Below are 26187 nucleotides of genomic sequence, written 5' to 3' on the forward strand. Positions count from 1 at the left end.
TCATTGCTTGCATCTCAACACAACTTCTTGGTGTTTTTTGGAGCCTCACACAGTTAAAATTATTCCATTATGCTATTAAAGCATCGAATGTGCAACATGCCATACACCTCAAGGCATTTCTCAGTTCAGTTTTATCTTTTTTGAATACCTGTAGCTTCCTTTCTGCACTCACATTTTACTGCAAGCACTCTCTCGTATCTGCCAGTTAACTTTCCCTTGAAGCCCGGTGGCCTTCTCTGCTCTGGTGGTCACTCATCTTGCCCCTCTCAGATCTCAGAAGGGGGTGGCAAGCAACATAGTGAATGAAATATCAAGCAAATTCACATCAAATGGCAGCATGACCCCCGCAGGTAATAAAGAGGCATCAGGTGTAAAAGCCTTCTGCACCAGAACTTGTCATTCTCCTCGACGTTCTTGTGAGTCCCTTTCAGTGATGGTGCCAAAGTGCCTGCTCTGTCCATGCACGCATTCAGGGTTGACTAATTCTTTGCAATCCCTTCCCTGATCACTGACGTTATGATTCTTAATTAGAAATGCAATGCTGGGTAGAGGGTGGTGGAAGGAAAGGAGAAGGGAAGAAACAAACAGCAGAGAGGAACTGTTTTGTTGATGCCTGTAGTCTCGGCTATAATACAGCTCCTGCTGCATTTCTTCCAGCAGCACAAGCTGAATCTTTTCCCTCATTTGATACAGTGACCTCTCAAGTGCATCATTGCCCTGAGGGCTGAGGGCAGTCCAGCAACCGTTAAACCCCTTGGGTTGATAATCTTCTCCCACATTTGCCCTTAACACCAGACATACCACCATTAGCTACAGCTCCACTGGTGCTCATTAGAGCCGATCAATATAGACTAACATAAAGAATGCTGCTGCGCCTTCTGTTATTTTTCAGTTCCTGTAAATTTACAGACTTTCACCTACAATGCAAGGCTTTGCTGCTGTACTATGTTAAAAAAAAAAAGATTTGAGACAAAAAAGAGCCCCAAAAAACCCCAACAAACCCCTAACAGTTTTTATTAGATGCCTAAATGTTATTTATCTTGCTCAAAAATACCTTGTTACTAGAAAGCATGCAGAAGATGCTTGGTACCAAATTCTCTTTGGGTTAAGTTACCATAAAATCACAACTTTGATGAATCACAGTGGATGCATTGGTAAAGAAAATCAGGCCCTTTTTAATATGAAAGAGGTTTTGAGTTTGGAAAGTGTATTCAAATGATTTCATGAGCTTAGCTTGATATATTTAAGCCTGCAGACTGAGTCCATGCTCTTTGCAGTTGTACTGTGTGGCCAGTTGAAGGTCTATACATTGAAGACATATATGTAGAGTGGCTACTCTACACTGAGCACTGCATGTTGCCACCAGCAGGTGTTGCCAAAGATCATAGCAAGAACAGCAACAACAATTAACAAATACGTTGTTCTTTTCCCCCATTTTATTCTAAAGAGTCTTTCAAAGGATTCCCATACTGCTGATCATGATAGGAAACAGCTAACTATATGTAAAGGTATAAAAATCACCTACCATTTACTAGGCATTTTGCAAGGAATGATACAGAAATATTGAGTTCAGTGGGAAAAATGATTGTGGGAGCTTGTTTTTTTTTGTTTTGTTTTGTTTTTACTTTTCATTTGCATTTGAAGAAAAGGAAAGTCGAAGAACTTCATGGGATTAACCAAAGGGTGATGAGATGTGAATATAGATGTTGGGATTTCTCATACTTGATTCCTTGGTCAGTTTGGTTATTCAGCCTTCTAGGATATAAAGTAAGGAAAACATAACATCCAGCCAACTTCAGGAAAATGTAATGGGATAGAAAAGCAATGTTTTATTCAGTGTAGAGATGGATTTACTTATCATGGATAAACCGAGCCATCTCAAGTAAGTGGAAGGTTAAATGGGTAAATGAAGATGGTTATGTAGGAAAGCTTCTCCTAAACTTGTGGAAAAACTTTGCTGTGAAGTACCAGAGACCTGGAGCAGCCTTCCCAAAGAGATTGTGGAGTCTCCTCCTTTGGAGAGATTCCTGGACATGAGTACAGAATCATGGATTCGCAGAATTGTTTTGGTTGGAAGAGACCTTTAAGATCATCAAATTCGATCATTATATAACAACCAAGTCTGATGCTAAACCATCTCCCTTAGCACATCTCTGCATCTTCTAAAAGCCTCCAGGGATTCATCCATCTCTCTGTAACAGTTTTTGATAGCCCTTTCAGTAAGAAGTTTCTTCTATTACCCAATCTAAACCTTCTCTGGTGCAAACTAAGGCCATTTCCTCTTGTCCTACCACTTGTTACCAGGGAAGAGACTGACCCCCACCTCAGTGCAACCTTCTGGGCAACCTGCTATGGATGACTCTGCTTTAGCAGGGAGGTTGTAGTAGATGATGTCCAGAGGCCGCTTCTACCACCAACCATTTTGTGATTCTCTACATGAAATGTTAAAAGTACTGGCAGAGCAAAGAAAACCCCATCTTCACCAACTTTTTCTGTATTATTAGGATATAAGGCCCTTTGTGTCTTACCTAAAATAGTGAATACCTGAATTGCTGAAAGAAAAGGAATTTCAAGCTGCCTGTCTGAGCTAAAGTATCTCTAGTAAATGTTACCTGTTTTCAGCAGGTACATCATCCAACAGTTTAATTTTTCTCGTAGTTCTCCACCACTAAAGGCGATTAACTGCTTCTGTTGAATCACTTATTTATTCAAGACCTTTCTGAAGAGCTGAAAGGGTATGAGAATTTCATTTGTGAAACTAGGGATTTCTCAAAGTCCATTAAAGCACCTTTAGTTCTAGAACGACACAACTTCTCCAGATGCGTCCTTTGCTTTAGTGGACCTATTTGCATCTTAGGTATTACTTAGGGTGAGTAATGTGGTAGGACTGAGCCCTTGATGATAGGCTGATTAATGAAATCCGTTCTGCTGGGTGAACATAATGGAAAATGTGATTCTATTGGCTTCTAAAGTCTGAAATTCATCTCCATGCAAACGACACACATTTTATGTATGTCATAAGCCTTCTACTATCCTTCTGCTTAGATGGGGATTTCATCCGGTGAATGGAAGGGTGGTTGCTACATCCATTAACGTCATTAAAATGTACCCAGTAAACCCATTGCTTGTGACATTGCCTCAAGTTTGAATCTTCCCTTCAAGAAGAACTTGGTTAAACTTGAGGATGTTCAGTGAATCAGACCTGACAAACCTTTTTTTGTGAAACAGCATATTTTGTAGGGACCAAAAAAATGAATTGGTTTTAAAAGACTTCTAGTCTTTAAAGAAAGACTTTTGGTTTTAAAACATCACTTGGTGTGTAATTTACTGAGGTAAAAACGTCAGCTAATTTCTAATTCGCACCTTTCTCCCTCAGCTAGCTGTTGTGGCTTGTCCTTATTCATAGTCTGCTGAATTAATGAGCTGTATGATCTGAGCTCCCCTGTTTATTTCCATGCAACTGTAAATCTTGCCCTTAAAGTTCTGGTCAATGGGCTATGAGTTCCTTACTTTTCCCACGATGAAGACAGAAAAGAGCCATATTTTCCAAACCGTGCTTCATTTCTGTAGCTCTGTTTTTGAATTCCCTCCAGTTTTTCCAGCATCCACATTTCAAAGCGTAGGCTCCAAGGAGGAGAGCTCATATCTCAGCTGTGGGTTCACAAATCTTGATGGCAGAAGCAATAATTCCTCACCACACCTCCACGATAGTCCATAACTTTCAATAATATCCCAATCTGGAGCTAACAGAGACTGTCCAATTGAGAGCAATATGTTGTGTGTTTTGATCAACAGGGAAAGGGTTTTAGGAACTTTCTCTTTTCAGCGCTGGAGATATTTATTTATAGATAGATAGACAGACAGACAGATAGGTGGATAGATAGATGATCCAAGCTCTAATTATTGACCAAGTTGGCACTTCATACAACAATGTCTTTGGCTGTAAATTAGCTGGTTTTAATGGTCTGCAGCAATGCTTTCAACACCCTCTTTAGTGCCAAGTTTGAATGATGGAACTTGCTATATATGCTGACACTTTTTATTCTTAAACACCTGATGTGCAAGATGTTCCCGTGAGTTTTAAAGGGTAAGATAAAATGTCAAAAATTGTTCCAAAGTATCATGTATATTTTTTTTCCTCAGAAAGTTACATACTCAAAACTCTAATCAGTCCTCCTGGATTCATGAAATCCCTTGTTATCAGGGCAGTGTGAAAACTGGACCAGAGATAAAGAAAATGGTATTTTTATAGAATGGTCCTTTGAGATGGGGCTGCTCCTCTGTTGTCAATGTAGGCCAAAGTGCCAGTGGGAAGTGCAGTACATGACCTTAGTCAATTAGCAGGGTCTCCTTAATCTCTTGGGATTACTTTGATCTGCAATATCAAGTCTAACACCTTAATGAAATTTTACAGATAGTCACAGAAGACATTCATGTAGCGAAAAAACAATTTCATTTTATACCTAAACTCCTAACACATGCTTAATAAATCCCCAGAAGGGAAATAATAACTATAACCATATTCAACACAATTTTTTTTCCCTATGCTGTGTTTATGGCTGAGAAAAAACAAGTTTGTAATAGACAGGACTTTGCTTCTGAAAACTGGGAACAGCTCAAGCAGCTGATTCGCATTTTTTTCTTGTGGAAAACATGTTATTTGTTGCTGTTAGGTTTTAAAATCTGCTGAACTGAGGGTGCTGTGTCAAATCTTGATTGTGTTGGTTGTGTGGATCTATTTCAGATATATGAAATTTTCATAGTGGATCACTATCTTGGGTTGTTTCTTTCAACCCAGCTCACTTTAAAGTGTGTGGTGATTAAAATCTTGTTTGTCGCCCTGGTCTGATCAGTTTTGGTGGAGTTAATTGGCCCATTTCTGATATAATTACTAAGTAATTGTGACAAAAATTTTGGATACTGTGTTAATTTTGCTTGCTGTTATCTTCTCTGCTCATTCAGACCATTTCACCCAAAGGTCTTGCAGGACCCAGCTTGCAGAAACACAAAAATACTTTAATAGTTTTTTTTTTTTTTTTTTTTTTTTTTTTTTTTTTTTTTTTTTTTTGTCTGGAAAAAGGCTCTGGGATTCCCTGCCCAGAGGTCAAAGCACTGTCTTAAGGAGAAGGGAGGGAGCAAAGGATAGGGTTTAATTAGGCCACAGCTTTATTAACTGAATTTGGCTGGGAATTACGCAGTGATAATTCACACTGTGCATGTTTCCTTCCTTGCTGGTGGTGTGTGCTGCCCCTGACTCCATGCTTCTGAGTGCCCCTTAGGTGTGGGTGATGAATCCCAAGGTTTAACCTTCTCCTTTTTGCTGCTTCTTGCTTCCTCCAGCCTAGTTGGTCAAAGAGACCCAGCAGAGTCCTTCACTGTCCCTGAGCAGCTTGTCAGAGTATCCTGCAGTCAATCTGAGGCAGAAGGTCCTGCCTCTGCCTTGATCTCCATCTTCCTTGCAAAATCTCAAACAGTTTCCAGGTGGGAATTAAATGATCATTATGGATGCTTGGTGGTAAAAAAGCAGAGGAGGAATCTCTCCAGCCACTGCCAGGAACCTTTGCCGTGATTTGGGGAGGTTCTCAGCAGTGCTCAGGGGAATCAGCTGCTCTGTGTGGTTGTGATGGCAGTGGCTCCTCTCTGCCCTTTGCAGGCAGAAAGGGCTCAGGCAGAAGACAGAGGGTTTCCACACTCCAATAGCTCTGCTGAAGCTAATTAGATGCCTCCTATGAGTAAAATTAAGTGGATGTGGTCATCTCTGCTGTAGCCACCAAACTGCCACAGGAAAAACATAGCATTTTTTTTTTCTCTGCTGCTGTTGCTCTCAGGGCAATCCCTCTGCTTATCTAAGGCATTTCACCAAAATCTCTTTCTTTCTTGGTGTCAGGCTTGCAGTCCTGAGGCTTTAAAGTGGAATTTCACTTGCGTGAGGGCTTCAGCATTCCCCACCACCACTCAAGAACACGCAACGTCTCTCCTGATGCTCTACATGCAGAACATATCTATCCATAATTAGATATGATTAGAGGAACCAGAGATGTTCAAGAGCTCTCTTATATAAATTGCTTTTTGCAGCCAAATTAAGGTTTATTGCTGAGTGTCTTGTGGTTTACACCAAGTCTGATTTGCTCCGTTTTGTACCCTTGTTGTGCTTGTTGCACTCATATGGCGGTAGCGCAAAAGCTAAATCAGCTCTCCCCATAGACCCCACAAGTGAGCTTTCCAGTGTGTAGAACTCAATGGACAATCCCCACAACATTTTTCTGGTTCTTAATGCATTCAGTAACTGTAAAAACCTCTTAAAATTGAACAAGGTTATAAAACTTGGCTCTGTGCTGATTCTCCTAATTAACATATGACAGATACACGCAGTCATTCTGCTGTGCTCTCCTCCAGTTACTGCTTCACATAACGATAAAACAGCTTCCACGAGGTAGTGCAGGCACCAGCTTTGTCTTCCTGCACATCTGTTGCATTTTTTAAAGGGGGGAAAAAAAAATCAAGTTTTAATTTTTAAAACCTGACTTTTAATAATGCATGAAAAAATCCTGAATATTTACACTTTGTTTTCATCCAGGTCTCGGCTTACATCTCTTTCAGTGTCACCAAACGGTCCCAAGGTACTTTCTGCCCCCTATATCATCCTGACCATGTCAAAGTGCTCTCAGTGACTCAGAGGTGAGTAGTGTCAAATCCTGGCACTGGTGGGTCAGCATCAGGATTGCTGCAAGAACACACCCCTTTAAAAAAAAAAATCTAAGTGAGTTCAAGGGCTATGTGAAGATACAGATCCAAAAGATGTAATCACGGAACTATTTTGGTTGGCAAAGACTTTTAAGATCATCAAGTCCAACCTTGAATCCAATGATACCATGACCATTAAACCATGTCCTGAAGTGCCACGTGCATGTGTTTTTTGAACATCTCCAAGGATGGTGACTCCACCACCTCCCTGGGCAGCCTGTTCTCAGGTTAGCCAGGGAGGTGGTGGAGGCCCCATACCTGGAGACATTCAAGGTCAGGCTTGATGGGACTCTAAGCGACATGATCTAATTGGGGATGCCCCTGCTTACTGGATGACTTCTAGAGGTCCCTTCCAATTCTCATAATTCTGTGATTCTATGGCTGTAACTTAACTAGTCACAGAAACAGCTACACTTCCAATAGCAGCTCAGGCCTGGAATGTGGGTCTTGCTAGGAGATAGTTTCTGATGATGGGTAGGAGAATGGGGTCTATCTCTCTTCAAATTTTTGAACTGTTGGTCAAAACTCAAAACAGTAGTCATTTAACGTCAACAGAAACTCCTGAAAAGCAAAGCTGCAAAACTACTCAAACTGTGGAAGCCTAGCACATGTTGGAGTGAATTAGGTGAGCTAGGATTGCAAACAGAGCTCAGTATTTTTCCCTAAGCAAACAAACCTTTCATTAAGTATTTATAGAATATTTGGATTTCAGTTGTTAACCTGTAGCTGAAATACAGTAATTAAAGTGGGGGTTTTTTGGTTGCTTGTTTTTTTGGGGGCAGGGTTGTTGTTTGTTTGTTTTGTTGTTTTTTTTTCTTTTAATCAGGTGCATCATAAAGTCTATCTTGCTAATATTATATTGCTAGGCTTTAAGTCTTTGGCCACATGTGAGGTCTCACAAGTGTAGAGACTGAGAAGGTTCTTCCTCTGGAGTTTTACAGTTGCACAGGCGGTTCAGGGAAAGAGCAGGAGAGGGAGGAAATAACACCATCCCCATTCTCCCACCGACAGAGAATGGAGTGTTTTAAAGATTAAGTGATTCATGCCCAAGAAATTTAACCAGATTTTGATTCCCTGTTCAGTGCTTCAACCTTAAGATCACACTTGAGAGGTCCTTTGGCTGACAACATCCTTAAAAGATGTCATGGAGGAATACAATATTTCCTAAATTTTGGGCACAAACTGGAACCCAGGAGATTCCACCTGAACAGGAGGGGAGATTTCTCTGGTGTAAGGGTGCTGGAGCCCTGGAGCAGGCTGCCCAGAGAGGCTGTGGAATCCTCTTCTCTGAAAAGATTCCAATCCCACCTGGGCATTGTGATCCTGGGCAACCTGTTGTGGGTGACCCTAGATGATCTCCAGATATCCCTTCCAAGCCCCACAATGCTGGGGTTCTGGGATATGTCTCTTCTGCCACCCAGAGTGGTGATGCTATGACACGGAACTTTGTTTTCCCTTGCATTTTCCAGGGTCCTGTGCAGTACATGAGGCAGTGATGAGACCCAGATGGGAGATGGCAAACCTCTCCTTAATGACTGCTGATGTTTTCCTGCATGTTGCCTAATAGAAGCAGACAGCAGAGATTCTTATCTTAACATGGGAAGCCTGACAGCACAGTATTTCTCTTGATGCCAGGATTATTTTGTTACAGACTCTAAAAACAAACTCCAAAAATTACTCAGGTTCACGTGGTGTTTATGCCTGGATTCTGGTATATTTTGGTTGTACAGGTAAATCCCATGGGCTTCTTTAATTTCAAACAATCCCATATAAGAAAAAGAAAGCTTTCCAACCTAAATATATGAAATCTCTGCATATAGGATTTAAAAAATTCTATATTCATTGTGAGAAGCAAAAAAAAAAAAAAAAAAAAAAAGATAAAGGAAAAGATTACAAAATACCAAAAGCTCTAGGGTTCAAGCTAATTTTTCATCTTTTCCATGGGGAAAAACACTGGTAAATGTTAAGAAACACCCTTCAAGAACCTTTAATTTGTTTTTCACTCTCCAAGATATAGATTTTCTCCTTCTCATTTAAGTAAAAAATTTCCTACGGGTCTATGTAGAGTCATTTGAGGAAAAAAAAATATATATATTTGTATATTATTACATGTTTGCTAACCTAGCTTTGATTATGCTGTCAGATCAGCCTGGGCAGAATTTGACTTTTAGCCAGGTCCACTACCTTCTAGTACCTGCTCAGGAGGTGTTTGTTGCTGTAGATCACAGAGTTAATTGCAGAATTAGGCTCTCAGTCCAAAATCTTGGCTTCATTGCAGTCAGTGCCAAAATCACTTTTTGACCCAGTGTGGGTCAAGATGTTACCATAAATATCCAGTCCTTTGAAGTTATGAGGAACAGAACTAGGCTGTTTTATTTTTGTGATGTTGCATTTCTACAATTGGTTTTACTGCTGACCTGCCATTGAATTCAAGTAGGTAAAAGTGGATCCTCACTGGTGAGGTCAGACCAAGAGTATTGTGTTCAGTCTTGGGCCTCTCACCACATGAAAGACATTGAGGTGCTGGAATGTGTCCAGAGAAGAGCAAGAGAGCTTGTGAAGGGCTTTGAACATAAGTCTTTTGAGGAACATCTGAGGAAACTGGGATTGTTCAGTCTTCAGAAGAGGAGGTGGAGCAGAGACCTCATTGCCCTCTACAATTCCCTGAAAGGAGGTTAAAGCCAGGTGGGTGCTGGTCTTTTCTTACACGCAACAAGTGACAGGACAAGAGGAAGTGGGCTCAAGTTGTGCCAAGGGAGGTTCAGGTTGGATATCTGAAAAATTTCTTCCTAGAAAGGGTTATCAGGCATTGGAACAGGCTGCCTAGGAGGTGGTGGAGTGACTATTGCTGGAGGGATTTAAAAAATGCATGGATATGGTGATGAGGGATGTGGTTTAGTGGCAGTGGCTTAGCAGCAGCCAGAGCTTGTAAGCTCTAGGTGAGCCATTAGACTCAAGTTTCTTCCAACCTTACCAGTACTATGATTCTATGATTCTGTGAGCCCTGCTTATCAGCAAAATACAGAACAAGAGTTAGAACCAGAGTTTAACCCTATGTTTCAGTGTGATCCTAGATTATAGAGGTCTAAACATGCATTTGTGAACACATACACATGCATGTTATCTGTATGAACACATATAAATCTGTGTGAGTCTATTGTGTGAAGAAACACCCTGGAACAGGCACTTTGGTAATCATACCAGGGATTTAAGTAAATCTATAACACCTTGTCTTTTCTAAAGTGGTAAGTTTATACTCATTAATCAGTATCCAAAGCATTCTGAAAGGAGGTTGTAGCGAGGTAGTTTTTGGCCTCTTCTGCCAAATAACAAGGGATAGAAAAAGAGGAAATGGGCTCAAGTTGCTCCAGGGGCAGTTTAAGTTGGACATCAGGAAAAATTTCTCCTCTGAAAGAATTGTCAAACCCTGGTAAAAGCTACCCAGGCCAGTAGTGGATTCCTCATTTATGAAGGAGTTTGAAAGACATGTAGATGTGTTGCTGAAGGACATGGTGATCTGGCAGTGCTGGGTTAACAGTTGAATGTTGTGATCTCGAAGGTCTCTTCCAACCAAAATGGTTCTATGTTTCCACGACTGAATAAATGTTCAGGAAGCTAAGTCTTATAATCTCCATTTTACAGAAGGGTAAACTGAGGCAGATCAACAAAAGAGGCTGCTGACAGTTGGTTGTTGCCAGCTTTAGAGACAAGAAATTGCCCTTGGAGCCAGCAGTGTTGAAAAGCAGATTTTGAATGTTTCTGCACTCATTATTCACTGCTCAGTGTTGGTGTTCCAAAGTGCTCTGCTGCAACTGTGTTTTATTTGCAGTCGGAAATTGCCGTTCTTGTAGAATTCAGCTGTAAAGCTTCAGTTTTCATAGCAAGTGTGAAATTACATACAGGACTTAAATAATGACAGCATTTGCCTCCTGCACTGGAGTTACAGGTACGTGCATGTGGACAGGCCTGTTTATCCTTGCAAATTGCCATCACCTCACTCTCTGCTGCAGGAAGGTATGGATATGCATGCAGAACGCTGCAGAGATTCAAATGGTCTTTATTTCAATATCTAAGATCGAAGCTCATTAAAAGAACTTCCTGCATCATTTATCAAAGCAAGTCAGAGGGGGAGGTTCAGGGCAAACTACAGTAGCCAATGACCTCCAATCTTAATTTCGTGATATTAATACAGTTTGTGCTATGCAAGGTGTAATTTCTTTTCAGCTCTACATGTCTCAAACACATGTGAAATGAAAATAGAGTGCTGTTCCCATTAAATGAGGTGCTTTTCTTTCCATTTCCATGCCATCGACAAAGTCTTGGCCTCCACCTTAATGAGTTCCACTTGGATATTTGGAAGTTGTCTTTAACTTGGCTTTGTTCTCCAGAACTTATCCACACAAGTATTTGCAGGTGTGTGAGAAAATAAGCTTTACATTTAATGAGTTGTATGCTACATTTATTATTCTCATCTGTCCGTGTCCATATCTGGAAAGACATTCACTCCATAAATGCTCTCGTGGCTGGGATGTCGAGCTGGAGTTACACCAGGTGATGGTGGTCCTGTGCACGGGGCCAGCCAAAGGTCTGCTGGTCACTTTGCAAAGTAGTGTGAGGCATAAATAGAATTTAAGCAAGACAATAGTCTTGTGTTGGCATCCCATCCAACAGCTTGTGTTGGCTGGAGCCAGCTAGGAAGGCAAGACAGGATTTAATTTGCAGTAGTATAATGTTACAGCATGATTATTAATATCACACATTGTCAGGAGTAGCTAAACCTGCTGAAGAGTGCAAAGTACAGCAGCACATTGTGATAGTTCAGTAGGTGATTTGAAAAACTATGCTATAAAGTTTGAGCACAAAATGACAAAGTCAGGGCTGGATATATGCTACTATTCTTTCCTTTTTTTTTTTTTTTTTTGATGGCTGCTAGGTTTTTTCAGTTGAGATTTCCATTTATATGAATACACATTAATTTTTTACAGAGTTTTTTTTTTTTAAAGGGTTTTAAAAGCTAAACCAAGAAAATAAACCTCAAGCAAGACCTTAGTCTTCATGCCTGAAATTATGCCATCAGTGAAGTCAGTGGCAAAAGTGTGGACTTCAAGATCTGTAGGATTTGACCTCTGGGTTTTGGAGCTGTGTTGGCAAGAAAGAATAAATAAATCCTGCAAAATGATATATGAACTTCATAACTACTGCCTCACTCCTTAGACAGGCTATACAATAAAACATCCCAAAAATCTAGTACTGGCTTTCTCTACTGAGCTAATTTGTAGTCAGGCCAGCTTAGTACATGTTCTTAAACCTGCTGAATAAGCTGAGAATGAGAAAACTATCAGCACTGTGTATTTTAAGGGCTTGGACCAAAACTTCTCAATGTCAAAGTGCATTGGATCAAACTCTAATAAGCTGACCAGGTTTCTTCAAAAAATTTGGCCTTGCTTTACTCTTTCCATGAGGTTTGCTCTGATGCCAATATTTTACCTTCCAGAGCACAGGTCTTTCAGAACTGATAGGTTGATTTTTATTATCAAAAATCACTTGAAGATAATTATTTTCTTTGTGCCTAACAGGTTTTGTTCCGATTAGAAGTGAAGACAAAAATACAGAAGAAAAAAATTAGGATAAATTGTCTTGGTTGAAAAAAATTAAGTGACTGAGAAAGAGGTGATAATGTCCCAAACTATCACAAACAATTCTTGCAAGCTCCCCTATAAATAGCCTTGCTGAAATCGATTCTTTCCACCCAAGGCAGCTTGTGGCAACCATTTTCCCAAGCAGTCTTTTCATCTGCTTGTTTATCCAGAGCCTCCCTGTACATAAGTGCTTGCTGGAAGGTTGACCCTTGGGGCTCTTCCCACATTTAATTCCCTGCTGGCAGTTATCAGAAACTCTTCTCAGAAAGTCTCACTGCTCTCACAAATTTTGTGTATGCTGGTCAGAGGAGCTGTGAGATGAGAACCCACCCTGCTCCCCTTAGTCTCCTGGTGTTGTCTGTTAACGGGGCAGCAAGGGACAAAACCGAACCAGATGGTGTGGGCTCATTTTGCCAAAGAATCATAGAATTATTTTTGTTGGAAGAAACCTTTAAGTCCAAGACCAGCTGTTAACCCAGCGCTGCCAGGTCACCATTAAGCCATGTCTCTCAGCACCACATCTACGCAGCTTTTCAATCCCTCCAGGAACACTGACCTGGGCAGCCTGGTCCAGGGCTTGACAATCCTTTTGGGGAAGAAATTGTTCTTCAAGTCCAGCCTAAACCTCTCTTGGTGAAACTTGAGGTAATTTCCTCTTGTCCTATCACTTGTTACTTGGGAGAAGAGACTGACTCCCACCTGTCTCAAATTTCCTTTCAGGGAGCTGCAGAGAGCCAGGAGGTCTCCCCTTAGCCTCCTCTTCTCCAGCCTAAACAACCCCAGTTCCCTTAGCTGCTCCTCACAAGACCTGGGCTCTAGACCCTTCACCAGTTTTGTTGCCCTTCCCCGGACCTACTCCAGCACCTCAATGTCCTTCTTGTAGTGAGGGGCCCAAAACTGAAGCCCGCTTGAGACTGTGTCCTCTCATTCTGTCACTGGTTGCCTGGGAGAAGAGACCAACCCCCGCCTAGCTACAGCCTCCCTTAAGGCAGTTGTAGAGAGCAATAAGGTCTCCTCTGAGCCTCCTCTTCTCCAGGCTAAACACCCCCAGCTCCCTCAGCCTCTCCTCACAGGGCTTGTGCTCCAGACCCCTCACAAGCTTTGTTGCCCTCCTCTGGACATGTTGAAGCATCTCAACATCTTTCTTAAACTGAGGGGCCCAGAACTGGACACAGTACTCAAGGTGTCTAACCAGTGCTCAGTACGGGGTCAGAATGACTTCCCTGCTCCTGCTGGCCACACTATTCCTGATACAGGCCAGGATGACATTGGCCTTCTTGGCCACCTGGGCACACTGCTGGCTCATGGTCAGTCTACTGTCAACCAGTACCCCCAGGTCCTTTTCTGCCTGGCCACTCTCCAGCCACTTTGTCCCCAGCCTGTAGTGTTGCATGGGGTTCTTGTGGCCCATGTGTAGAACTCAGCACCCCAAACACAAGCTCAGGCCATTTCCCCTTGCAAACTCCAAATGCCCAAATGTTTCTAGGACATACTCCCTTCTCAAAGACAGGTGGATGGCATGTGTGCTTGTGTTATTTTTTTTCCCCACAGTTACATATTTATGTTTGAAACTGAGGATATGTTACCTTCTCCTTCATCCATATTCAACTTATAACTCAGCCAGCCTGTGTAAGAAGGACAAGGAAGTAAATATAGTAATATGACATGTTTATTTTATTTGGTTTATGTGTTTGAGATACTGCAGTGTTTTATGTACTTTCCTATATCTGTTTGCTATATTTCCCAGTGTTTCACAGTATGTTTGTTAAGTTTGGAAAATCATAGATCTCTCCAGACTTGGAAAATTACTGATCTTCCTGTTGTTGGAGCTGTATTCTGCATGTTGAATCATAGAACAGTTTGAGTTGAAAGAGCACGTAATGATCATCTTGTTCCAATCCCCCTGCCACGGACAGGGACATCTTCCACTAGACCAGGTCGCTCAAGGCCCTGTCCAACCTGGTCTTGAACACTTCCAGGAAAGGGGCATCCACAGCTTCCCTGGGCAACCTGTTCCAGTGTCTCAGCACTGTAAAGAATTTCTTTCTAATATCCAGGCTAAATCTCCCCTTTTCCAGCTTCAATCAATTCCCTCTTGTCCTATCACTACAAGCCCTGGTAAGAAGCCTCTCCCCAGCTTTCTTGTAGCCCCCTTCAAGGGGGCTGTAAAGTTTCCCTGGAGCCTTCTCTTCTTCTTCAGGCTGAATAGCCCCAACTCTTGCAACCTGTCCCCATAAGAGAGGTGCTCCTGACCTCTGGAGTGTTAGTGGTGCCTTTCCCTACCTTTCCATGCTATTATTGATAAACAATCAGATATTTTTTCCTTTTTTTCCCCTGAATGTACTTTGCACTGCCTGTATTCCATGTTTATCCCATACCTTCCTCTTGCTCTTTTTGAGTATTATTTCTACCTGTTATGTTCAATACTATGTTTCTACCTGTTTTGCTCCTGCTGTTGTAGGAACCGGACAGCCCATCTACCAACTTCAAGTTGCATGCCTAAGAGCAGTTTCTCCAGAGGTAATATATGGAAGAGCAGCTGCCAAGTTTAGGAGTCCAGAGGCTTTATTGCATCTCTGAGTGCTGGAAACCTTCAAGGCAGAAGAAGTGGGTCTGAACCAGAGAATGAGGTGCAGGAGGGGGAATTGCTGCTTCCAGGTAACAGGAGCAGCCTTTAAACGTGCCGCGGTCTTTCAGGCTGCGAGCCATGAGCAGGTCGATAAGGGACTTCTCATCCTGAGAAGATTTTGCTCATAGCCAGTTTTTTGAGAGATGCTGTATTTCAAACAGGCACCAATTCAGCAAAACTCTTGACCTTTGGTACTCCCAGGGTCAGACTTGATGACCGTCGAGGCTCTTCCTTTCCTTAACATTAATGAAACAACATCTCCCGATGGAAAATCCTGGCTTGGGAAGCACGTGAAACTCTTTCTTTATGCAAGGAAGGTTCCTCTTTCCCCTCGGACTATGCAGCAGTGCAACTCTGTATGAAACTCCACAAGTGAATTCTGTTGAAATGCCAAGCCAGACATTCAAAGAGAGAACAGAAATGAAGTTTTATTATGAAAGCCAGCTTGCTTGTATTGAATGACTTGGGATGGCACTTGAGGCACTCGGTGAAGCAGCAGATGACTAGCTGAAGGTTTGGTAAGCATGTCAGCACCAACAAACAGGAATACTGGGTTCGGTTTTTGACCTGACACTACAAAAAGGAGATTGGGGTGCTGGAGTGGGTCCAGAGAAGGGCAATGAAGCTGATGAAGGTTCTGGAGAACAAGTCTCATGAGGTGTGGTTGAGGGACCTTGGTTTTGTTTAGTCTAGAGAAAAGGAGGCTGAGGGGAGACCTTCTCACTCTCTACAACTCCCTGGAAGGAGGTTGGATGCAGGTGGGGGTCAGTCTCTTTTCCCAAGCAACAAAGGACAGGGCAAAAGGAAATGAAGTTGCTCCAGGGAAGGTATAGGCTGGACATGAGGAAAAACTTCTTCTCCAAAAAGTGTTGTCAAGCTCTGGAACAGGCTGCCCAGTCTAGAAGTGGAGTCACTGTCCCTGGAGGGATCAAAAAGCTGTATTGATGTGTTTCTGAGGAACAGTGGTGACCTGGCAGTTTAATTGTTTACTTTAATTGTTTAATTGTTGTACTAGATTATTGCAGTGGTGTTTTCCAACCAAAACAGTTCTATGATTCTATGAACATTCCCCCAATATTTGCCTGGTTTAAATGCTCCAGACCAAACAGCTGACAAAATACTTGGGCTGAAGCAATGTCTCTGCCCTGTGCTGTGACAATCAGGGGAGATTTCCTGGCATTCATCTTTTTTGTTTGGTTGGTCACTTGTTTTTTCCCCCAGAAGCAAAACTGGCCCTCAGACAGATGAGCAAAAGGGAAGCCAAATTGCTTGCAGAAATGAAGATTTCTGGGTTGACTTTTTTTTTTTTTTTTTTTCTTTGTCATGGGAAAGCAGAGATCTCCCTGCTCCAAGTGATTCTTGGTTTAGGGACAAGCAGTGCAAAAATTGCCAGAAATAAGGATTGTGTCAGAATTATTATTATTGTTGTTATTATTAATAATAATATTTAATATTTAATAGTAATATTTATTATTAATAATAATAGTGTTGTTTTTATTATTGCTCTTATTAAAATAATACTAATACTAACAATAGGAAATGCTGCATCCCTGGGAGGTGGAGGGAAAGGCTTCCAAAGTTCACTGGCTTACCGACCCTGACAGTGATTCTCCTGACAGTGGCACAGCAGGTCCACAGTGGCAAAGCCTAATTGACAAAGATCAAAATCTAATTTGGATAACACCAGGAGCTGAGGGGGTCATGCTCCAAATAGTGCTTGAGTCACAACCAACTATGTTTGTTATTTCACGGGGAAAATGCAAAAAAGATCGTTTCAGGTCCCCAAATGAGGAAGATGCCAATAATATTGGAAAGCAGAGGCAGGAAGGAGGCTTTTACTCCTGAGGGTGCAATTACTGTGGCTGTGATGTGAAATGATAAAAAAATATTAAGTAGATGGTAATGTTGGAACAAAGGGTGGCCCTGCACTGGGCATGAATAGGAAAGGAAGATCCTTTGGGCACCTAGATGAAAAATAATACAACCACAGCTATTAGCAGAGCTTTTCATGCCAGTATCTATCCCGTGTGTCACTGGGATGAGTATTTCCTTACCTGAAATATAGGTCACTTTTCCTCGTAAGACTCAGGCATCTCTTTGTTATTATCTATTAATTCCTTGAAAGGAAGTAGCCTGACCTGATCTGTGGCTTGAAAATTAAAATAAATATGCTAAGGGTTCTTGCAGCATGATTTTTCCTGTTTTCTCGTGATTCACCAGCTGTTCCATGTGTTCTGGAGCCAGTCTAACTTTAATAAACCAAGTTAGGATTTAAAAAATTATCTGAGGGCTGGAACACCTCTGCTGTGAGGACAGGCTCAGAGAGTTGGGATTGTTCAACCTGGAGAAGAGAAGGCTCCAGGGAAATCTTCTGGTGGCTTTTCAGGATTTAAAGGACTCAGTTGGAAAGGGGGGGATGAACTTTTGAGCAGGGCCTGCTGTGACAGGGCAAGGGGTGATGATTTGAACTCAAAGAGGGACATTTAAACTAGATAGAAAGAAGAAATGTTTGACAGTGAGGGTGGTGAGACCCTGGCCCAGATTGCCCAGAGAGGTTGTAGATGATCCATCCCTGGAATCATTCCACGTCAAGTTGTTGTTTGGTACTCTGAGCAATCTGCTCTAGTTGCAGATGTCCTTGCTGACTGCCGGTGGCTTGGACTAGTTGACCTTTAAAGGTCTCTTCCAACCCAAACCAGTCTGTGATTCTATGACTGATATTCACAGAGAATTCCTGAAGTATTTTATGTGTTTTTCAAGGGCTTTCCTCCCTAGAAAAAAAGAGCTCTAAATAAGATAACAGAAAATCCTACAGGATTCCTTTTTATATTCAGTGTCATTTGCTGGCAATAAAATGAAATTTTAAGTAAATCTTGCAGCCTTCTTTGCCCTTTCTAAGGGGAGAATGTCGTGTTTGACTTGTCCACCTACTTTCTTGCAGCTTCTGTGGGATTTTACTTGCTCTTCACTTCTGACTGTGGGTTGGTTTTCACTTCCCCCTTTATAATTTTAAATTCACAGTAGAAGATAAATAATTTCAAGACCTTCCTCAGTGCTGAGACTGAATTCATGTGTGGTTACAACTCAGCGAAGGCACCAAACAGCTTCTGGCCTTGGGGGCTGTGGAATGTGTAGTGGTTGCAAAATGTGTGCTAAGAACCTTTCACTGGAGAGATTTTCATGAAAGAAGGAAAAGTCTGTCATAAGGGATAACAAGAAGGAGGAAAATAGAGACTGAGCTGTGAGGTGACCTGGGTGGTGATCCAGTTGTTTTGCATTCTGAGCTTATGAGAGAATATAGTCATAGAATCACAGATTCCTGGAATGGTTTGGGTTGGAAAGGACCTTTAAAGGTCATTTAGTCCAACACCTCTGCAGTCATCAAGGACATCTGCAAGTACAGCAGGTTGCTCAGAGCCTCAAACAACCTGAATGGTTGCAGGGATGGGGCTTCTACCACCTCTCTGGGAAACCCAGGCCAGTGTCTCACCACCCTCAGCTTACAAAATTTCTTCCTTCTACCTAGTCTGAATGAAGTCCATTGATTCAGTTTTTCAATCACACAAATGAGTTCAAAGCAAAAAAAACCCCAAACCGTTGATCCATTTATGCTCCTTAGCAACCTAGGTCCCTCAGAGAACAATCCCATTCTTACACCTTGTAGAAAAAATAAATACTAATAATATAAATTAAAGCAATGAGGTTCACATGGCTGCTTTGGCAGCAAGAAACTAATTAGAAGATGACTAAGAGGACAGTAATGAAACGATTGCTGCTGCTGGCCGGCATTCTCCGGTTTGGTAATACTTCAGTTTTGCAGTGATTTGGCAAACCTCTTGTAAATGGTCCAAGAGTGTTTCAGCAGAGCCTTTGGAGAATGAGCAATCTGTACAGCACATGAATTTGGCACGTTTAGCAGCCCAGGTCTAGCTCAACACAGAGGTAGCATAAAGACTTCTTATACTCACTCTTCCTGGTCAGAGGTTAAAGTCATTGACAGGCAGCATTGAAAAGATCACAGTGAGAGATGCCTGTGCACCAGCTGAGCCAAGGGACAGTGTTTTGCTGTGCTGACCAACACCAACATTAAAAAAGGGAAAGAAAAACAGAGGTTTAGCTTGAGGTTTTTGAGATCTGGGGATATTTAGCTGGCAAAATAGGAGCCAGTGGGTGCCCAGGTGGCCATGAAGGCCAACAGTATCCTGGCTTGGATAAGCAATAGTGTAGCCAGCAGGAGTAGGGAAGTGATTGTCTCCCTGTACTGGGCACTGGTGAGGCCCCATCTTGAATACTGGGTTCCCCTTGGGGCCCCTCACCACAAGAAGGACATTGCAGGGCTGAAGCATGTTCAGAGAAGGACAATTAAGATGGTTAGTAGGCTGGACAGCTGAACTTAAGAGGAGAGGCAGAGGGAACTGGGGTTGTTCAGAAAAGGAAGCTGAGGAGAGACTTTCATTTCTCTGAGAAGCAGGTTGGAGCAACGTGGGGCTCAGTCTTTCATTGCAGGAAACAAATGATTTGGTAAGAGGAAATTACCTGATAGTTTCCCAAGGTTGGACATTAGGAACAATTCCTTCCCCAAAAAGGTTGTCAAGCCCTGGAACAGGCTGCCTAGGACAGTGATGGAGTCCCCATCCCTGGAGGGATTTCAGAGCCGTGTAGATGTGGTGCTGAGGGACATGGTTCAGTGGTGACTTGGCAGTGCAAGGTTAATGGTTGGACTCAGAGATTGTAAGGGTCTCTTCTAGCTAAAACTATTCTGTGATTCTGTAATTATTTTTCATGCTGATTTCTCATGAACTGGAGGGTGATGGTCTGGACAGCACAGGCTAGTGAGAGACAGAAGGTGGATTCTCTGTGTGACTCACTGTTCATCATGCTTGTCAAGGTACTGGTGAGACTTAAAGATTCTTTTCATGACAGAAAAATGAATGATTTTTATATTCTCAGGGGTGAAATCAAACCAATCCCATTAATTTCAATTAAAATGTTACCTGTCTCAAGCTATCTCTTTTTTCACCCTCAAAGACTGTTTAGGGATGGGAAAGATGAAATATTAATGCATTCTATAAATAATATGTGTGAGGTCTATGGGGACACAGAACCCCCACATCATTAGTTAAATTGATCTTCCTCTTAGATTTTGCAGGAAAGTGGGGGGCTTGTGTGGCTTAGTTTTCAGGAAAAGTGGTCAAACCTGAGCCTGAAGTGCAGCAGAGCAGTTGAGGTTTTTCTTGTTCTTTATTTATGGTCACTTCACATCCTGTCTCATGTCAGAAGTTTCAGGGGAGGCTCTGGTAACCTTTACTCATGCAATGAATTCAGCTATGGTGTTTACATGTGTAAGAGGTTGTAAGGCTGTGACCTTTGATAGGAAATATGTATTGAAGCACAATTTGTTTCCATTTTTCATTGAATTCTTATTGATATAGTTGGCCAGCTGCAGGCTTATGCCCAAGAAGCAAACGACCTCCTAAAGTTCATGAAGAAGAGTGTGACCAATAGGTTGAGGGCAGTTCTTCTCCCTCTCTGCTCTGAACTAGTGAGGTCACAGATGGATTACTAGGTCCATGTTTTGGCTTCACAGTTCAAGAGAGACAAGGAACGGCTGGAAAGAGTCCAATGAAAGGCTACAAAGATGCTGAGGGGAGCACCTATTTGAGGCAGAAAGGCTGTTTAGCCTGGAACTGTTTAGCCTGGAGCCTGAGAGGAGATCTTCTCAATGCTGGTCAATATCTTTAGGGTGTGGGGCAAGAGGATGGGGCCAGACTCTGGACAGTGGTGCCCAGTGACAGGACAAGGGGTGGTGGGCAGAAGCTAGAATCCAGAGGCTTCCACCTGAAGATAAGGAGAAATTTCGTTGGTGTGAGGGTGCTGGAACACTGGAGCAGGCTGCCCAGAGAGGTAATGGAGTTTCCTTCTGTGGAGAGATTCCAAACCCACCTGGATATTGTGATCCTCAGCAAGCTGCTGTGGGTAACCCTCTTTTAACAGGGGGGTTGGACTGGATGATCTCCAAAGGTCCCTTCCAACCTCTACCATGTTGGGATTCTGTGATTTTAAACACATGTGACCATCATACAGTGCTAACAAAGCAGGAGCTTCACCTGCTTTTTGCAGCTGTGGTGGGGTTCCTCAGCCTGCTGCTTCTCCCTCTTGAAAATTAAGCACAGTGTGATTCCTTCCTCTTTCTCCAAATGCAGCAGAGGAGCTGCTAAATCTAGCAATCTTTTTTCTTTCTGTCTTTTTTTTTTTTCCCTTTTTGTAATAACAGAAAGTCACTGCATGAGCAACCAGCAATGTTTATTAATAGAGATCTCCAATTTTGGAGTCTTTGGTAAATTGAGAACATACTGAGAAAGAATCTTATCGCTCAAATCGTAGGAAATCCATTTCCAAGTTGTCTGTTTTTCATCAAATTAAAATTAGTTTCATGGGAATATGAGGAGGTTTTTATAATTAGATAATGGAAATTTGCCGAGGTTATCTTCCACTTATTTGGATGTAACATAAATAACAAGAATGTCACATCATGCCAGTGTTTGCTCATCTAACTCAGCACAAATCCTGGGTCAAGTGAAAAAAATAAAAAGAAAGGAAAAAAAAAAGAGAAAAGAGATTTGAAAACATTTTAGTGCTTGTTGCTTAGAGACCAATTTTAACCACTAGAAGGATCTCACTCAAATCCATCATTGCACAGTGAAAAATTTGTGAAGTGTTGCAAACCTCTCTTCAAGACTTTGCTCAGGTAGGACATTCCCAAGACTGAGAGTGACTAGAAAATAAATCCATAATATCCTGCACAACTGCCATAGGAAGGCTTTCCTCCTACAAAAGGGTTGGAAGCTGGAGCTTGTATAGTGAAATCTGGCAGAACCCAACCAACCTGTTCAGCTCTTTGAATATAGGGGGAAAACTCTACATCAGCGTCCTGGTATGAGCTAGACCACAGCCAGCTCTGGTCAGTGCTGTGACTTCCCAGCTCAGTCTCTGCTCAGTGAGGCAGTTTAGAGCAGGGTTGCACAGCCAGGAACTGCTTGAAGCTGAGGGATCGCCTGGGTCAAGATTCTTCTTCACTGGCCAGTGTCCCCGGAGGATTCTGTCCCTTCTGCCTTCCATCCCGGTCCATGTGTTCCAGAATCTAACTCCTGAATCTGATTCCTATTGCTGCTGAGTTCAGTTTGGGGCTTGCCCAGTGCCTGCCCATGGCATCAGTGGTGCCAATGGTGACATCATTGCCATCAGGGGTTGAGTTCCATATTGGTTTGTGTCTCTTTGTCTCTATTTCATTGGCTTGTTCTTATTTTCATTCCTACTGGTTGTTTCTTTCCCAGCCCATCAGACTTTCTCCCTTCTCCCCTTTCCCTTCAACAGAATCCCAGAGTGGTGGGGAATGGAAGTGATCTCTGGAGATTCTCTAGTCCAACCTCCTGCCAGGCCAGGGACACCCAGAGCAGGTTGCACAGGAGGGCAATCAGGCAGGTTTGGAATTACACCAGAGACGGAGACTCTACCACCTCTATGGAAAGCCTGTTTCAGTGCTCTACCACCCTCAGTGAAGTTTCTCCTCATGTTTAGATGGAACTTCCTACATTCTCCTTTTGTAAAGGGAGAGGAGTGTCTGAGAGAGTGTCTGCCAATTTTCTTGTGGCTGGCCCAACTCTAACCGTTGACAATCAGTGCCTGAAGAGACACTAGAATTAAATGAAACCATGGAAAGACCATGTCCTGCATCATAATTTTCAGAAGAGCTTGAAATAAATGTGTTTGATGGGATGTGAGGCAGTATTCAGCATCCATCTACTCATGCTGGTAAGTCTGAAGATCATTCTCACACGGGTCTTGCACATGAGACAATGTTGCTTCTTTTTTATCCCTATATAGACTGTCAGGCTTTTATGTATTAAATAAATATCAACTTATAATAATAGACAAATATTAATTTAGATATTTGTTCTGTCCTCCTTTAGTAAATGCAATCCCTGCAAACAGAGCATCTCTTGGCTCATACTCTGCACATGGAAAGAGCAAACTAGCACATGGAGGATGCAAAGCCAGATGAATAAGCATTGCTGCACTGCTAAAAGCAGCTCAGGTATAGTCTTCTCTTACTCCCTTTCAAGTGTCTCCGAAATTAATATATTTTATATGCTTCTCCCTCTTTCCCCCAAGTTCTATTTATTTTATTTTTTTTTTCCCCTTGCCCTAAATTCTGCATGCCTACCCCCTGGACACGGGATTGGTGAGAGTAGGTTAAAATTAGTGCCTACAGGCAAAGAATTTCCCAACCTGTGCTTGAGTGATGCTTGTCGTGATCCCCAGCCAGGAGGCCCAGTACTGCACGGCTTGAGCTGGAGCACAAAGGGGAGCTGGTGGCAGTTGCTGAATTGTGCCTGACATCTAATTATGTCCTAGTCCTTGGCAACAGTTTGAAGATAACCTACCTCTTGACAATCAGCCTGGAAAACTGCTGCTTTGTGCTTTGCTCCTTGATGCCTTTAGAGGCTTCCACAGTGCTGAGCTCCCTTTGCACGTCTCTGCTGCCAGGTACACAGCGGACTTGTGATTCTCTTGGAGAAAAAGCCCTTTTAGGCCATGGGAATGTGGCTATGATCCACTTGTACACCTGTTTTGTGGCTTCCTGAGTTTTGTCTGTGAGAGTAGGAAAAGAAGGGGGAAACAGTTTGCAGCAACTGCAGAAAGTTGCATTTTTGGCCTTATAAAATACAGCTGTCACCTCTCATCAAATACAATTACCTGCTCCCTAATTAGGACAAGTTTGGCTGAGATGATATGAGTCACTGGGAAGTTCTATTCTATCATTTACCCCAGAATAGCTCTATAGTTTCAGAAATGTTTTCCCTACGGAGTAAACCTTGAATTCATGATGAAGGTTATACCTTGAAGAAGGCATGGAGGTGGGGCGCAAGGTGGAGGCTGCTGGCTGCTGGCTGGGGTGGCTTTTCAGGGTTTGGTCACCAGAGGACATGGAAAATTACCATGTGAAAGAGGAATACATGGAAAACAAAGGGTGATGTAAGGAATAAAAATTTCATTATCCAAAAGTAAAGAAACTGGGATGAAATTCCAGTGTGAGCTTCAAAATATCTATGTTAAAAAATACTTTTTTTTTTTTTCACCCCAAGTACATTGTGCATGGAATTTTATTACTGAGACCAGAATTCTGACAGGCAGAATTGTTATTGTTCTTACAGACAGTCTTTCTTACAGTTCACATATTGGAACAGGCTGCTCAGGGCAGTGGTGAAGTTCACCATTTCTGGAGGTGTTCAAAAAAAGGGTAGACATGGCACTTCAAGGACATGGTTTAATGGGCATGGTGCTGTAGGGTTGTGGATGACCTTAAAGGTCTTTTCCAACCTTAATGATTCCATGATTCTGTGATTCTTGTTACTGTTTATACATTATTTTTGCTAACATAGACTAGATAGAAAGAAGAAATATTTTACTCTGAGGGTAGTGAAACACTGACCCAAGTTGCCCAGAGAGGTGGGAGATGCCCTATCCCTGGAACCATTGCAGGTCAGGTTGTTTGGGGCTCTGAGCAACCTGCTGTAGTTGCAGATGTCCCTGCTGACTGCAGGTGGGTTTGGACTAGATGACCTTTAAAGGTCCCTTCCAACCCAAACCATTCCATGACATGTTACTATATTAAAAACCCCCAAAGAAACAAAGAAAGAATATAAAGATTTTTAAACTCATAAAAAGTTTAACATTAGGAAAATATTAGAGGAAAGTTTAGAGGAAAGTTTCGTAGATTTTCCCACAACTACTATTTTTAGGGGGATGTAAGGCTGATGCAAGGGTGCATTTCACAGTTCCTAAGTATCTAAGGATATCTACAACAAATAGATATTGGATTTGCTGTGGGAAGCTCTCTTACCTACCAGACCTTCTACTATGCTATTTATACCTGTGGTTTAGATACATTTTGTGGATCTAGTGATCTGATATATTTTGCTAATCCCTTCTGAAATGAATGTTTTGGATGCTACCTCCCTCCAAAGCCGATTCTCATTTTGGTACCAAGCTTTGTGCTCCTCACTGCATTAATTTCTCGCTTGAGGTAATTAAACCAGTTAGAGTTGGAAGACCCTCATGGTTTTTTGCCAGGACTGGTGGTGTGCTTGTCTCTGAGCAGAGGGATAGGACCCACTTGTTATCCTGATTGACTAGGAATGGCTGGGAGTGTGAACCAGCATGTGCCTTAATTAAGGGTAACAAGTCTTTAATCAGGGGCAGAAGACTTCTACTTTAATAAGAGGTAGAAAATCCTTAACTAGGGGTAACATCTTTAATTAGAAGCAACATGTCCATATTTAGGGCTAATAGGTCCTGCATTAGAGGTAGCAAGTCCTTACTTAGGGGTAACAAGTCCTTCATCAGAGAAAAGCACACCCAAGTGTAGAAGTTGTGGCACCCAAACACCTGGGAGACTTCTAAACGCCAAGAGGTAAAGGAGGAAATAGTTAATTTTATTCTTACTCCTTTCATTAGCTCCCAACAAATCATGGCAGTTAGTTGAGAAGAGGTCTGTTTTTCCCCAAAATTCAGTTTTGGTTCATGACTTTAAATTCTGAATGGCAATATGAAGGTCAGCTTCTTGCTTCCACGTGGATCAAAGAGGATTGCTGCATTCGCCTGTTGGATTTCAAGTCTGCTTGCTGTAAGTTTTTATTTATTTTTATTTATTATCATCCTGAAGCTATTTTAAGCACTCTATAGCATATCAAGTGAGAAAAATTTGGTTAGAATTTTCGTGATTCCTCCCTTTTCCTATGTTTTCAGCAAAGAGCTGTTGTTTTGTGTACGGTTTTAAATTGTTTTGTTAGTTTCGCTGTTGATTTTCAAAGCTACTTTTCTGTGTGCTCAGGAAGAAAATCTGAGATTGATTTCTAGCTGGAGAGGGGAAAGAATTCACCAAGGAAAATAGTAAAGAGCAACCAGAGTGGTTTGTGTATACTCCTATGGCAAAATGTCTTTCCAGAACCCATTGGTTGTTTTATTTTGGCTCAAAGCTGCTAAAACTGAAATTGGTTCCCATCCTGTTTGTGTTTAAGCTTGTTTGAGCTTAAGTTAAGTTTAAGCTTAACTTGTCCAAGTGTAATGGCAGTTATGGAAAGATTGTGATGGTTCATGTGCTCAGTCTGATGA

Source organism: Indicator indicator, chromosome 7 (genome assembly GCF_027791375.1).
Source record: "Indicator indicator isolate 239-I01 chromosome 7, UM_Iind_1.1, whole genome shotgun sequence".
In the NCBI taxonomy this organism is placed as follows: Eukaryota; Metazoa; Chordata; class Aves; order Piciformes; family Indicatoridae; genus Indicator; species Indicator indicator.